Source organism: Rhipicephalus microplus, chromosome X (genome assembly GCF_043290135.1).
Source record: "Rhipicephalus microplus isolate Deutch F79 chromosome X, USDA_Rmic, whole genome shotgun sequence".
NCBI classification, from domain to species: Eukaryota; Metazoa; Arthropoda; class Arachnida; order Ixodida; family Ixodidae; genus Rhipicephalus; species Rhipicephalus microplus.
In genome coordinates, this window is record NC_134710.1 from 265,696,511 (window position 1) to 265,710,010 (window position 13,500).

The window sequence follows — 13,500 nt, forward strand, 5'->3', positions numbered from 1 at the left end:
ACTAAATCTTTACCGTCACACCATTAGTTCTCAAGATAAGCCCAACATTCATCCACGTATTTCTACGCTGCGTGTTGAATCGGAGCCTCTTCTTACATGGGAAGCAGTCTGATATAATGCGTGAAATTTTTTTTGTTATCAACAAGCGTTTGTTCTCACGATCCAAAGACGTCGCCTCATTCTTGACATTTTCTTTTGCTGCTTTAGTAGTTTCAGTTCAACATACGCCACCTCACTCAGTGTGTATCGAATTGTATGACAGTGCTGAAAACTAGGGTATGTTGAAAAACAATATTTTACTGCATTGCACTGCAAGGTCTCTTTGCAGCTGCAAATAATTTGTCATAAAGCGGAATCAGAATAATACCACAAGGACCATCAAATGCCCACGCCGAAAACTTGCTTTCGTAATTGGGAAGAATCTTTACGCTTCTACGCATATAGTCAAAAGTCATACTCTATTTGATTTTAATCACGAATTTATGCGCCGCAAATGGTCAGACATACTGATGACTTCCTCGATACCCACAAGCGTTGTTTTCTTTGAAGATAGCAGTGCAACGTCAAACCTGTTTTAATTTTCACCTCAAGCAAAACTGTTACGGAAGCACAACGCACCAGCATACCAGCGACCGTGTTCACGCAACATTCCGATGAGTCATGGTCCCGTAGAAGAGCTCTCAAGAGAAATCGTCTGCTGGCAAGCAAAACAGAAAGTCTTCTCTAACAGATTCGTGGGAGCAGCAGAATTTTAATGAACGCCCGCTGGCAAGCGCCGCGTTGCTGCTCGTCCGGGGCCGCACCGCGCGCAAGCAAAGACTGAAAGGCGAAAGAAACGAAACCAGCGCGGCGCTGCCGTCGGCCGTCGTTCCGCTATGGCGTCGCCGGCCGTATATTCAATCGCTAGCGGGCGGCCGACCAGTTCAGTCAGTGCTATTCCATCAGCGAGTGCGCGCGTTTGCCTCCGAAACGTTGCCGCTGAGTCGACGCAGAGAGGGGACACTGTCCGGACACTTGGCCACCCCTGTGCCGTTCACTGCTCTGTGGGACCGCTGTTCTGTGCAGCGCAGATATAGAACCTCTTGTTAGTGGTAGCAGCTGCAGCAGACGTGCCAAGACACACAGCACGTTCGAACTGTGGTATTACATAGTAGGAGGCAAGTGTCCGGCACCGGATCTTTTTGCTCCTTTTTACGAACGAAAACTTTTTTCGGATTTTTGGGTGCCCGAAAAAAAAAACGCTTTACTGTGACGAGCCGTTGTCGCGCTTGTCGGTCACTGGGTCGTCCCTGACTGGCGTGTCGAGAAAGGACGCCGACAGACAAGTGATCAAGAACTGGCTTCTGCGCTGCTTCGGAACGAGCAGGAAACTTCCTCCACGTTCGGTGAGTGATGGTTTACAACAGTTTCAAGAGCGGCGTGAGGAGCTACGGTCACGCGAACGCATCTTGTAACGACGAATGTAGATGTTTACATTTGTCCCGCTAGTCAAACGCTCAGCAGTCATTTCTTTTGGTGCTGAGGGCAGTGCGCGCTTAATTTTTCATCGAATGAAATGATTACAATGGTCAGTGAGTGTGCGGGAATAGTTGTAGGGATCAACGCTGACGCACACTTAGATCTAATTCCTCTGGTATGGTGTAAATGAATTGTTCGGTAACCTTGTTCTAGACATCATCATATAACAAGTTAATGCTACCACGAAACATTGAGAATTTACTGGTACAGCCGTGCAGTTGGACGATATAAATACAAATTAAAGCAAGCCTCAGATGGTTCACTTTGACGAAGCTGGCGCTATAGTAGAAGAGTCACACGATGAACTTTCGATCACGATTGAGCCCAAATGGGACTTAATTTGCCAGCCGCGATTGGCTCCATTCCGAAGGTAAGGCGAAAAAGGCAACAGCGATTGAAAAGGTTGATTCCGACCTGCATTGACTGCGATCGAATGGCCATCATGCGACACCCTTATTATACGCCGCACTCAAGATGTCACTTACGTGACAGATAAGTATGGTTTGCAGTGGTTCACTATTCGACACTTTTATTTCCACCAAACGCCTTGAAAGGAACGCTTGACAGTTCGGCTATTGCACCACTGCATTCACATGCGTCAGCGCAATCCCCAGAAGGAGTGGATTTAATATATAAGCAGCATGCAGAAATTACAGCGTTCTTGTAAGAACTGAAACACATGCAGCGAGTGGTCGAAGCCGGCTAACAAGTACCTATGCAAGAGCAATGAACTCGCACTGAACTGGAATTCAACGCACTTTCAGTTCCGCAAAGCCGGGAAAACTCAAGGTGACGAAAGCGTCACAGGACTCACGTTGTTTCCTCCTTTAAACCTAGGAAGTGTCTGATAGGAGTTTCTGGGGAAGCCAGAAATTTCGCGGAGATTGCGTTTTAGCAAGTATACGCGAATAAAGAGTTGTCTGCGCATTTTAATTTCTGACTCAACTTACTATGAATGAAACCAGATAAAGCCATGTGAATTGGGTTTAACTTGGACTCCACATGACAGAAGCATTTTGAAATTAAATGCTTCTGTCAAGGGAGACACGGTGAAACAGTTATTTTGCATGATCTTTTTCTATTTTTTTTCATTGTGGGCTAGAGTTGACAAAAATGTTTCATCGTGCATAGGCGGCGCAGTAGGTGTAAGTTTGAAATAATTGACGCTGTTATAGTTGTTTCACGATGGCATAAAGTGTGTGAATGGTCATTGAGAGAGCGAACGTACCGACTCTGCAGAGATGCGTCTGAAAGTATCCGCAAATAAGAAGAAAATGTTTCTTGCGTGCTACACGTATAATCTCCCGCAGACCTGGTTTGACTGTGATTGTAGTTCTTAGTTTCACTTTCGCAGTCGTTCGTACGGACAGCATATCTTCAGTAAAAAACAAAAACAAAAAAAAGGATTTCTATTTTTTGACTGCGCTGATATATTTCAGCCATCCCCCCACCCACCCACCCAATTTTTTTTTTCGCTTTCAAAACAAACCTTGGTATTAGTCCATCGTTTGTTCCTGTTTATGTTCCTTCCAAGCATATTCCTGCTTTTCATGTACGATAGCCTGTGAGTATGGGGCCACCTAATGTTTGCATTGCGTATAGTACATGCACAGTAAAAGGTCTCATGCAGTCATAACTGGATGGTTTTCAAGAATGCACAATAGGAACATCATTGAAGTAGCTCGATATATATCCAATTAATAGCCTGTTTCACGTTCAGTATAAAGTAATCTAGCGAACTGGGTGTGGGTATGGCTAACCTCCCTGCCGTTCCCTCTTTTATACCGTACAATGTTTCAAATCTTGCCCAGTTCTTGCTGTTATGTTCACGTTATACTTCGTTGCTTATTGTAACAAAGCGTTAAAACGGGAGCAAAAGGGTATACAGGCATGAATGCGAAGGAAAATTGCGGCTTCTCCCGCAAGTCTGATTTGTCTCTGGGTGACGTATTACTGTGCTCCACTAAATACGCCCTGTTTTGTATCTACTGGGCCTGCTGAGATTCTTCACGTTCGACTGCGCACAGCTCTATCATTGGAAGTGTTCGAAAAATGTTTTTATTTACGAATGATGGCTACTCTATTCTGTAGTCAAAAGTTTCAAATATTTTTCCGCTTGTGTTCTTGAGCAACCCATAAATGGGTGGAGTGGTTGAAGGACATAGACTATAGACCGGTATATGTGCGAAAACACAAATTGTCCTTCGTCAGCTCTCATTCATGTCCTGCTCAGGTTCTATACATGTAGTTGCGCAGCCACTTGGACCTCTCTTTCCATTTCCTGTACTACACCACAAGTCCACTCAATCTTGGCACGTGGTTGGAATGAGGGCTCTGCTTAAACCAGCGTGAGGCTGACTGGGACAACCGTAAAACGGTCGGGTTCACACTGCGTCAATTCTGTAACCGCCCGCTGAACGCACATACGCCTTACGTAGTACACCGCTTATCTTTACACCTCCTCTCTTCCTCAGATCACACTGTACTTTTTTGATATGTCTCTTGTGTAGGCTTCGTGTGCTCGCATTGTTGCTCTATCTAAGCGGTCATCGCTCGCGTTGAGGCCGGCGTTTATACTATACATCTCTCTGCTCCAGCTGTGCACCGCTTTGTATGAAAAAGCTCGTCACGCTGTGCACCCTTCGAGGCGGGGACAATGAGTATTTATGGTTCAAAATGACGATCTGGGATGATGTATTTATGAAATAAGTACAGCATGAAAGCACGCAAGGACAACAAGTTAACTTTGTTTGCTGCCGTGATTTTGTTAAAATTTGCTATTTTGAAAGGAAGCGAAGCCGGTCGTTGTGGTTCGCAATGGTAATAAAAGAACTCGTTATTTTTTGTGCTGCTCTCAGTCCCGCGTTCCTTGGTGTTTATTTCTTTCCTGGTCAAGAAAAAACAATCAATACGTGTGTCCCAACATTTACTACATGGCTTTATGTTGCATCCTGCAGTTCACCACATTGCCTATATACACATAGGTTACAGTTCATACGACCTTGTAATAATGGTGGCTGTATACTTGCGCACGCGCAAAAAGCGTGTCAGTGAGTGATTGCCACTGCATGCGTGTTCAACTGCTACGTGGACTCGACCGCACCGCAGTAGACACCTGATCTCAGTGCAAAGAACGTGACCGAAGGAATCGGTGCCTATACAGTCTGGTGTGTGCACAAGAAGGTAGTGCACAATACAGAGGAATACCTCGAGTGAACCCAGCGTCTGATGAGAGAGCGAGAGCCTCGAACTTGCGTCCAGACAGAGGCGTACCGTTTGGCAAACGGGATCGCGGGTTAAGACAGCTGCGCTCCCGGGCGCCTTTTACATTCGCTGACGCACAAGCCAGACGATGATGTAGACACCGGATCCCGACCATTCAGTCGTCCTATATTGAGTTCTCTTCACCCAGGAACAAACGCCGTTGGACATTTACGCGGTCCTGGTCGTGCCACATCTGGCAAACGCAATTTGGGGTTGCGCCTATCGATATAGCTTGTCACTGCGGTGAAGTCTCCCAATGAGGGCAGCCTTTGTCCATCATATAGAGTAGGAATGGTAAAAAGACAAAGGCGATTCTATCGGCAACGCCTCTTCAGCCGTTCCCCTTCGTGTCTTCCTCCATCACGCGAGGAAAAACTAAGAGAATAAAGCGGGGCCTCTGTGTGCACGTGGAGGCGTCGATCGAAGGTCAGTTGATCTGGTGACCGCGATCGTCACGCGACCACATTTTTGCGGTCTTGTTGCGTCGACGTTCATGCTCTCCTCGTGGTCGGCCGGGTGCGGCCGTCTATACTGTAACATTATTGTGTGCATGCATGCGCACGCACGCGGTAATAGATGGCTGTGATTGCCGTATGGTTCGAACGCCGGACACCACATCGAAGCCCAACCTATGCGTATAGTTGCATCGTGCGCAGAAACCTGACTACCTCAGAAGCTTCCACCCGGCCACGGTCGCCGCAGTGGCATTGTGATCAGACTTAACTGAACCCCTCCCACCGATCACGCTGTGGCCGAAGGGTGCTCCGCTTGTTCGGCATGGTGGCGTCTGGGTCAGCCAGAGCTCTGGGCGTGTTCTTCAGCAGCGCGGCCGCCAAGACAAAGAGGGGCAGTGCGCAAAGGAAGGGCGGCCACCGGCACGGCCGCTGCTGGACTAATGGGGACGCCACCGCTTGCTTCTCCAGCGCTCAGGAGGACTGCTGGCGAGGCCGCTGCTAAGGCTCACAGCTTGAGACAGGCACTGCGGTAAAGCGCCCTTGCAAGGCGGCTCACGATCCTTTTGCAGCGCGTCCGATATACAAACACCGGCCCTTTGTCAAGTACGCGACCCTATATTACTCAAAGCAGTTGGACAGGAAACAAAATTTCTCTAGCGTAAAGAACAACATTAACAAGAACTAGATGACAGGACGAGTGATATGACGTTCTTGTGAATTTTGCTTTTTCGCACTCAAAAATTTCCGTCAAGTATATTATATGCACCTTCTCGCCAAATTTCAAGTTTTGCATAACGGAGGTGCAAAGCACGCTCACTGGTCTCCGCCGATTCTTATGATGCTTCGGATTCGAGCACGCGCACAGGAAGGGACTCTAGTGCAACGTATGTTGCGAAATAGGCCCACCGGTATCGGCGAAGGCATATACCACTGCCGGAAGGGCGGCCAGGGCAGCGCCATCGGCGCATGACGAGACGGAATAGGCACCATTTCATTCCATCACGGCCGAGATCATCTCATTATGCGAGTATAATAGAGCTATGCGCTATCGATAATATTTTGCTTACTGATACGTGAAAGCCCAAAACAACTGTCTGGAAAGTAGGCCCCCCTAGTGCTATGGACCTGGATTATGTACGTAGTACATTCTTCTCCACAACCGTAGGGGTTGCAATAACTATGATGATATTATCATCATGATCAGGAGTCTCTCTTTTTGCTGAAATGGAATATTATCACAGCGCGATCATTATTGTTCTTTCTGAATTTTTGTGTCGCGTTGCCTAAATTTGAGGCATTTGACGTTCTTTGAAAGAATCACCCTTCAGTCGATAGCAATAATTATGCTAGTGAATCTGTATATTTCAGCATACTCGCTAACCAGGGGGTGGAAATTTACTCATTGTTCGCGGTTGCTAAAAAAAAAGAAGAGGAAGGGGGAGGGGGGGAACCAACTGAGTGCAAGAAACTGCAGCGTCGGATGCCGGGAAGGAAAGGCATATGCTGCGACAGAAGGACTCTTCAGGTGGGTGATTTGAAGTGTGCTAACCCTGTGCGGACCACTAAAACGCCATTTTCTTCAAAAAAATTATTTTCTTGGCCCGAAACAAGCAGTAAGAAGTTTGTGGAACCCTATTTCAAGAATCAACGTCGGCTTAGTATTTGCCTTTAGTGTCCCTTCAGCCATCGGTGTGTATGTATATATATATATATATATATATATATATATATATATATATATATATATATATATATATATATATATATATATATAGCGTACGAAGTAGCGTGAACAAAAGTTGCGCTCTTGGCCGTTGAAGATCATTGCAAAATGTTTGAAGCACTGAAAGCCAGAATTAGCATTTATCGTCGGTATTCTTGACATGGCCGCAGCTGAAGTCTCTGTTTGTGGTCTACCATTTATCACCCTTTAAAAATGGAAGAGAATCTTTGGCGTACCACGCCAGTTCTCGTGCCTCCGCGTGCTCATGACCTCCCGAGTGGACTTTTTCGTCAAGAGGAGGTGTAGCTCCGAAGAGTTCTCGTGAGTGTGGCTGCGGCGCCTTCAATCCGCACTAAGTGTGACTATACACTAATACAACTTCGAGCTGCCCATTTTGTCCTTCCCTGATGCGGGAAGCAGATCTGAACCAACTCTTATAGACATGCCATAGGCTACAAGTGACTCATCAATGCCTTTTGCGGCGTGTGGTATCGTCAGCACACCAGGCCGCCTGATTTGCAGTGATGGATACATGGTCCTAATCATAGGTCCCTCCAGGACTTGATAAACGAAACACAGCTGCACAATTTTGTGTAATGTGTATTGATGCCGCATAGGGCCAACAAACGCAATGAACTTTTTTATTGAAGTGTTCTTTTCTCCTTTTCTTTTTTTTACACTTGTGGAACTATGTGAAATAAGATTGCGCAATCTGCATCTCTATTTCTTGCCTATACATCTTAGTTCGGTGATGAAGAGCATAAGAGGTGCGTACGCGATGCTTTAATGTGCACGCGCATCACCTGCACGGCACGCGAGACCGGACACGAGACGGCGTTTGCTCCACGAGGCAGCGATATCCGTCCGAGGCGATGCGCGAGCACGCACGCTCGTGGCCGGTGAATCGCTCCCGTTTCGCCATCAAGGCAGCGAATCGAGATTTAGGTGGCACCCCGCAACCGGCGCGTGGTCGCCCCGAGCGAGCACCGGAACTAGTTTCCGACTGCATTTACTTCTTCCTGCTTGATCATTTGTGGATAACGCAGCCGTGCGTGTCAAGTAATCGTGTGGCACGCCGTTTTGTTTGCTAGTTTGTTTTGGCGTGTCTAACGGTTCAACCCGCATCGTACTTGAACGCACTAGCGGTATAGGTCAGTAGACTGGACTATCAAAGGTCATTGGGCATCTCACTCTGCGCTGCAAGTCATTGTGCTCCAACGTGCTATAGTAACCCGTCGAGTGTTCTTGCCGGGAGGAGGTCTTGCAATGTGTGCTTTCCGTTACACGCATCGTATGCTTTTCGTCTTTATCGTACGTGCTGTGAACGCTTCCTGAACGTTCACCTTTAGTTTCGTGCGTGTAAGAAATTAGAAACTATTTCCCCGTATAACGAATGGCCAGACTCGCGAAATATCTGGACTAGGAGGATTTTCGGTTGATGTGTGCACCGCGAATATCAGTAAACAGGAACCCTTTTGTTTTTTTTTGTTTTTTTTGTTTACATTCGTTTTCTCAGTCGGAGCGCTCATGATATTGTATCCACTACTCTATTTGTTTCACCATCTATATACCGGGTGTTCAAAGGTAAGCTTTATGATTTTCTGTGAAATTAGGCGCTCGAAGGCACGTGAGAACCGCTTGTGCAAATAATTTAGGTGTCCAGGGGGACAGAAAGTTAGATGATAATTGTAGCTGTCAGTAGCCGAATTAACTAAAATTTAATAATTACCTTTTTACAGACTGGAGTAAGTTGGCACGTTTATATTGAAAAAAAATGTATGCAGTGGTGTTTGTACACAGTTTCAGTCGGAAGTCTTTTTCTAGCACGCCTTTGCTCCAAGATATCTGGCTCCAACATTTAATTGTTTTTCGTATGATTACGCATGCAAGAGGGGGAGGGTCCACGCAAAGCTCCACTCTGAAGTGACGCATCTGTTGCGTGTGGTGTTTATATTGTGTGAAGGGGGTGGAAGTGCGGGCATACATGATAACAATTACCCTTGCCCTCTCGGCCGTCGAAATCAAAAATTGAAGAACCCTTGAAATCAGTGCCGTATAGTAGCAAATACCTTGGCAGATACCATGCCGAGATAATGGTGCAAGCGGAGAATGTGTATGCCACTGGGCATGCGTAATAATGATAGAGAAGCGTGCGTGGTCGTTGCCTGGGCTACGCGAATAGCGTGACTGCTGATGTCCGAGTAATGTAACTTTTATTCAAATCAAGAGCATCAACCCCACCAATAATAGCTGAAACAGTTTTATCATTGCTAACGCATAACTGCTGCTACATAAGCTTATTTCGGTCATGCACAAATCTCATCGAAATCTGAAAACGTGAATGCCCCAAGAAGTATTCAAAATGCCTGCCTTCGGCAGCAACGCAAACCATGAACCGCCTCGCGTCGCCTCGATGACTCGGCGCACTACTTCTGCAGGAATCCTCGCACAGGCAGATGTTATTGTCTTTCATGTCATTAACATCAATGGGCTCTGTTACGTAAACTTGATCTTTAACGTATACCCCCAAAAGAAAACCTCGAGCAGAGAAAGGTGAGGAGATCTAGTGGCCAAAACATAGCTCCTGTGTGCCCAATCCAGTGTTGGGGAAAACATCTGTCCAACCAATTTTTCGCCCTGGTAGAAAATGTGCTGGTGCTTCATCGTGCTGAAACCATACTTAGCGCAGGTCATTCAAGGAAAAATTGCATACAAGGTCATCAATCACAACAACTAGCATTTCTTCTTTGTACATCTTTCCGTTCAATTGGGCCTTAAAAAAGTGAGGTCCGATGATCCTGTCCCCGAGTATGCCGCAACACATATTCACACTCCAGTGAACTTGATGATTGTGCAGACTCAGCCAGTGTGGGTTTCCTCGCGCCCAATGATGGGCATTGTGAAGATTAACATTTCCATATCGTTAAAACCGAGCTTCATCAGTCCAAATTATTCTGCAAAAAAAGTCATTTTCTCGATCGGTTTTGATGAGGCCCTAATTTCAGAAGTCAACTCACCTTTGAAAGCCCGCCTCATTTAGGTCCTGATGGAGGTGAACGTGATATGGATGAAACTTCTGCTTTCTTAGAACATTTATGACGGATCCGACGCTGCGACCGCACTGATCGGCTGTCAGATGCTGAGCTCTGGCATTGAGGTTATGCACGCGACAACGTCGATTTCAAAGTCTTCATCAATGATTGCCTTCGTGGTTCGTCTTGGAAGGTGGACCGAGCCTGTTGTGCAAGATCGTCGAGATAGGTCTATGAAAGTGGACCTTGGTGGAATGGGACGGTGTGGTTGGCGGGACGCGTAAAGCTCCATTGCTAAGAAAGCGTTGCCATTCATTTCAGCCATTGCAAGCACCCCATCTACTTTATCCTTGGTAGAATACACCTCACGCCAGAAGCAGCCATATTAGCTCGAAATGACTCCACGTGGATTTTCTTGGTAGACTTTAAATGCGGAGACGCTGTGCTACTGGAGGCCCTATGCCGGATGGTCAAGCTAACGGGTTCACAAGGTGTCTCCGTGTGATCTAAAGTCACGAAAAAACGTCGCGAAAAATGGTCTCCCGTTGTCGTGGTCATTGGGATCATGCGTAAGGATCGAGGTACACCACGCTGTCACATTTTCATTTTGCTGGTCGAGAGGGCAAGGCTAATTATTAATTGTTATCACCTATGCTATACGCTTCCACCCTCTTCACGCACTAAACACTGCACGCAACAGATGCGTCACTTTAGGGAGGAGCCTTGCGCGGACCCTCACCCTCTTGCATGCGTAATTATGCGAAACACAATTAAATTTGGGAGCCTGATATCTCGGAGCACAGACGTGCTAGAAAAAATCTTCCACCTGTAACTGTGTAGAAACACCACTACCTATATTTTTTTTTTCAATATAAACATGCCAACTTACCGCAGCCAGTGAAAAGTTCATTATTAAATTTTACTTATTTGGGTTGCTGACAGCGATTACTATCATCTAACTTTGTGTTTTCCTGGCCGCTTAATTTATTTGTACAAGTGGTTCATTAAGTATACCTAGTTACCGTGCAGCGTTTCGAACGGGATAGAGACATGTCAAGTCCCGTCCACCCGATTTAGCACTGCGGCAGCTGCTCATGGCGGATGTAGGCGGTATACGGAAAGTGCGCAATCCCTTCGAGTGAAGTGCCGCGGAGCCGGCCCGAAGCTAAAACGGTGGATCCCGCACGATCCAGCGGAAAACGAGGCGATGACGAGCGCGCACTCGTGGTCCGGACAACCGCTCGCGAGAAGGACAAGAGCTCGCATGTGTGCCATATATGCAATCGTGGCTTGCCAGTTGCGTAGGCTACTTTATCGCGCGCTCTCCGGCTCCATTTTCTCCGGCTGGTTCTATTGTCCGGCCCCCGGCGCTGGCGGCCGGCGCAGTTGCAGCTATGAAGCGGAGCACCCGATTTATTTTTTCTTCCCCTTTCTGTCTTTGTTGTTGCGCACTTATTCCCCCCGTTAGACTTTTTTATTTATTACTGCTGTCCAGTCACACACTCTTGCGTCTACGCGAGACGACGCCTGGTGCAATGCTCTGGCCTTTCTTCCTTACATTATTATACACGAATTTCGCGCACGCGTGGCGGCCTTCTCCGCGTACAGTGGTTCGCCAGCGTAGCGTACTTCCGTTCTTTCTCCTCACACCCCCGTATTCAGAAACGCTTCTTGACTTGAACTTGACTTGAAACCACCTTCAATGCAGCGCGCGCTTCTGTGCGTTTGTCACTGCTTTGGCACTGCCTAAAGAAAGCGCGTTCGAGACGTGTTTGTGCTGCATTAAAATCGGTGGCAAGTCAAGTTCAAGTCATGGAGCGTTTCTGAATACGGGGGGTGAGAGCACTAACTGAAATCGCTGCCTCCTCCGCAAGACGTGTGTCAGTCTGTGCAGGGAGCCCGTCTCGACTCGCGACTTCGTTTGGAGTGCCGCCGTTCTGCGCTATATACGCACGTAGTTTGGAGCAAGGTTCAATAGATCCCTGACAACCAAAGCTTTTGATGGTTGCTTTTTTACTGTAATTGGTAGTCTTGTGCCGGGCAATGCCTAAATTTTATGGTAGTTGGTCTAACATATCTCATAATTAAGGCAAGCATACTTAAATGTAACCGTCTCTTCGAAATGACCCCGTAAAGTCGTGATAAACCAGCAACATATTGCGGGGGCGTGCCTAAAGTAAGCTCGGCTCGGGCTTTCGGGACGTTGATGGCGGAGTTTGAAAGTTGTGGCTCCGCACGGAGTAATAAATAAAACGCTGAAGGGGGCTCTGGTATGAGTTAAGCCGGTTAAGGGCGTGTCTTCTCCGGAATAAGCAAATCATTCCTGTCATATGCAGCCAAAACCGTATTGAAACCGGCTCGACAACAGTGCGATATGGGCGATATAGCCCTCATTAGGAGCCATCGCTGTATTGCGGACTTTGGGCGAATATTGTGTGACGTCGGCAGTACTTTCTGTACTCGTGGAATGCCAAACGGGGCCCCGAACTAAGTCATATCAGTGGCGATGTCGCGATGTGCTGCCAACTTAGACGGTCACTCGCACGTACTCTAAAACCAACATAAAATATTTTAAAGGAAACGTTCTCGTATACAAATATTAAGCCAGAAGTGTCGCCTTATATAGAATAATCAAAGAACAACTTCTCAAAGTTCGGATCTTGGTGTCCGGGGTCCACTAAGCGTGAGCGATAAACTCAATGGAGTGCAGCATCACGTCAAGAGCCAACACCACTACGAGTGCCAGTGACTGCCTTTCGCGCAGCACAACAGCCTCATTAGTAGTTACTATACGATTCTGCTGAATACCTCTGCTGAATATTAATAGTTGCGAGCCCTAACATTACGTACCGGGTTACTTTTTCACCACTCATTTATTTCAGCTATGGGAGAAAAGAACGAAGCGCAGTCATCTGACGCTTTGCCTGAAGCTACACAGATCACTAACTACAGCAGTAAATCATTACGTTCGAGAAGTCTACGAGTGTACGGCTGTACTATTCTGAAGCCCCTGAAGGCTTTAGAATAGTCTCGGAGACAGCATACGCCAACCTCGTGGCCCAGTATGTGGATATTGCGCCGTAGCTGAGAAGTTTCTTTCACAACTTTGAACGTAATTTTAATGGTCATGATGTCCACCGTATAGAAACCCTTGTCTATGACGTACTAAGCTTATGAATTATAAATTGCAATGGCTTTCAAAGATTGTGACCCGTTCTGATGAGCTATATATGGGAAAAGTAATCCTCGCTTTTTTTCGTCCAGGAAACTTTCCACTCGCATTTTGATGTCAGCAGCTCAACTTGCGCGAATCGGCAGGTTGGAGAGAGAAAGTCATGATTTCCTTGAACCCCATAAGGAGTTCAAGGAAAACTCCACTTACATTTTTGTTTTGTTTTGTTTTGTTTTTATTCAACCGCCATTCACAAATCTAAACCACGATCTCTGAGACCGCCAAGCACAGCCCCTGAGTCACCGCAGCACCAACTAGAACAGACGGAGAGCGAGC

General features: G+C 46.8%; 1 protein-coding gene across 2 annotated transcripts in view; it reads left to right on the forward strand.

Moving 5' to 3' along the window:
• Window positions 1–926: 926 nt before the first annotated feature.
• LOC119162229 (Ig-like and fibronectin type-III domain-containing protein 2) overlaps window positions 927–13,500 on the forward strand; it is a 254,828-nt gene continuing 242,254 nt past the window's right edge. Inside the window, exon 1 of one of the 2 annotated variants that reach the window (XM_075879049.1) lies at window positions 927–1,385. The gene's annotated coding sequence lies outside the window, so the exon portion shown is untranslated. The remainder of the gene's footprint in view (window positions 1,386–13,500) is intronic. The other variant, XM_075879052.1, reaches the window with a different exon arrangement.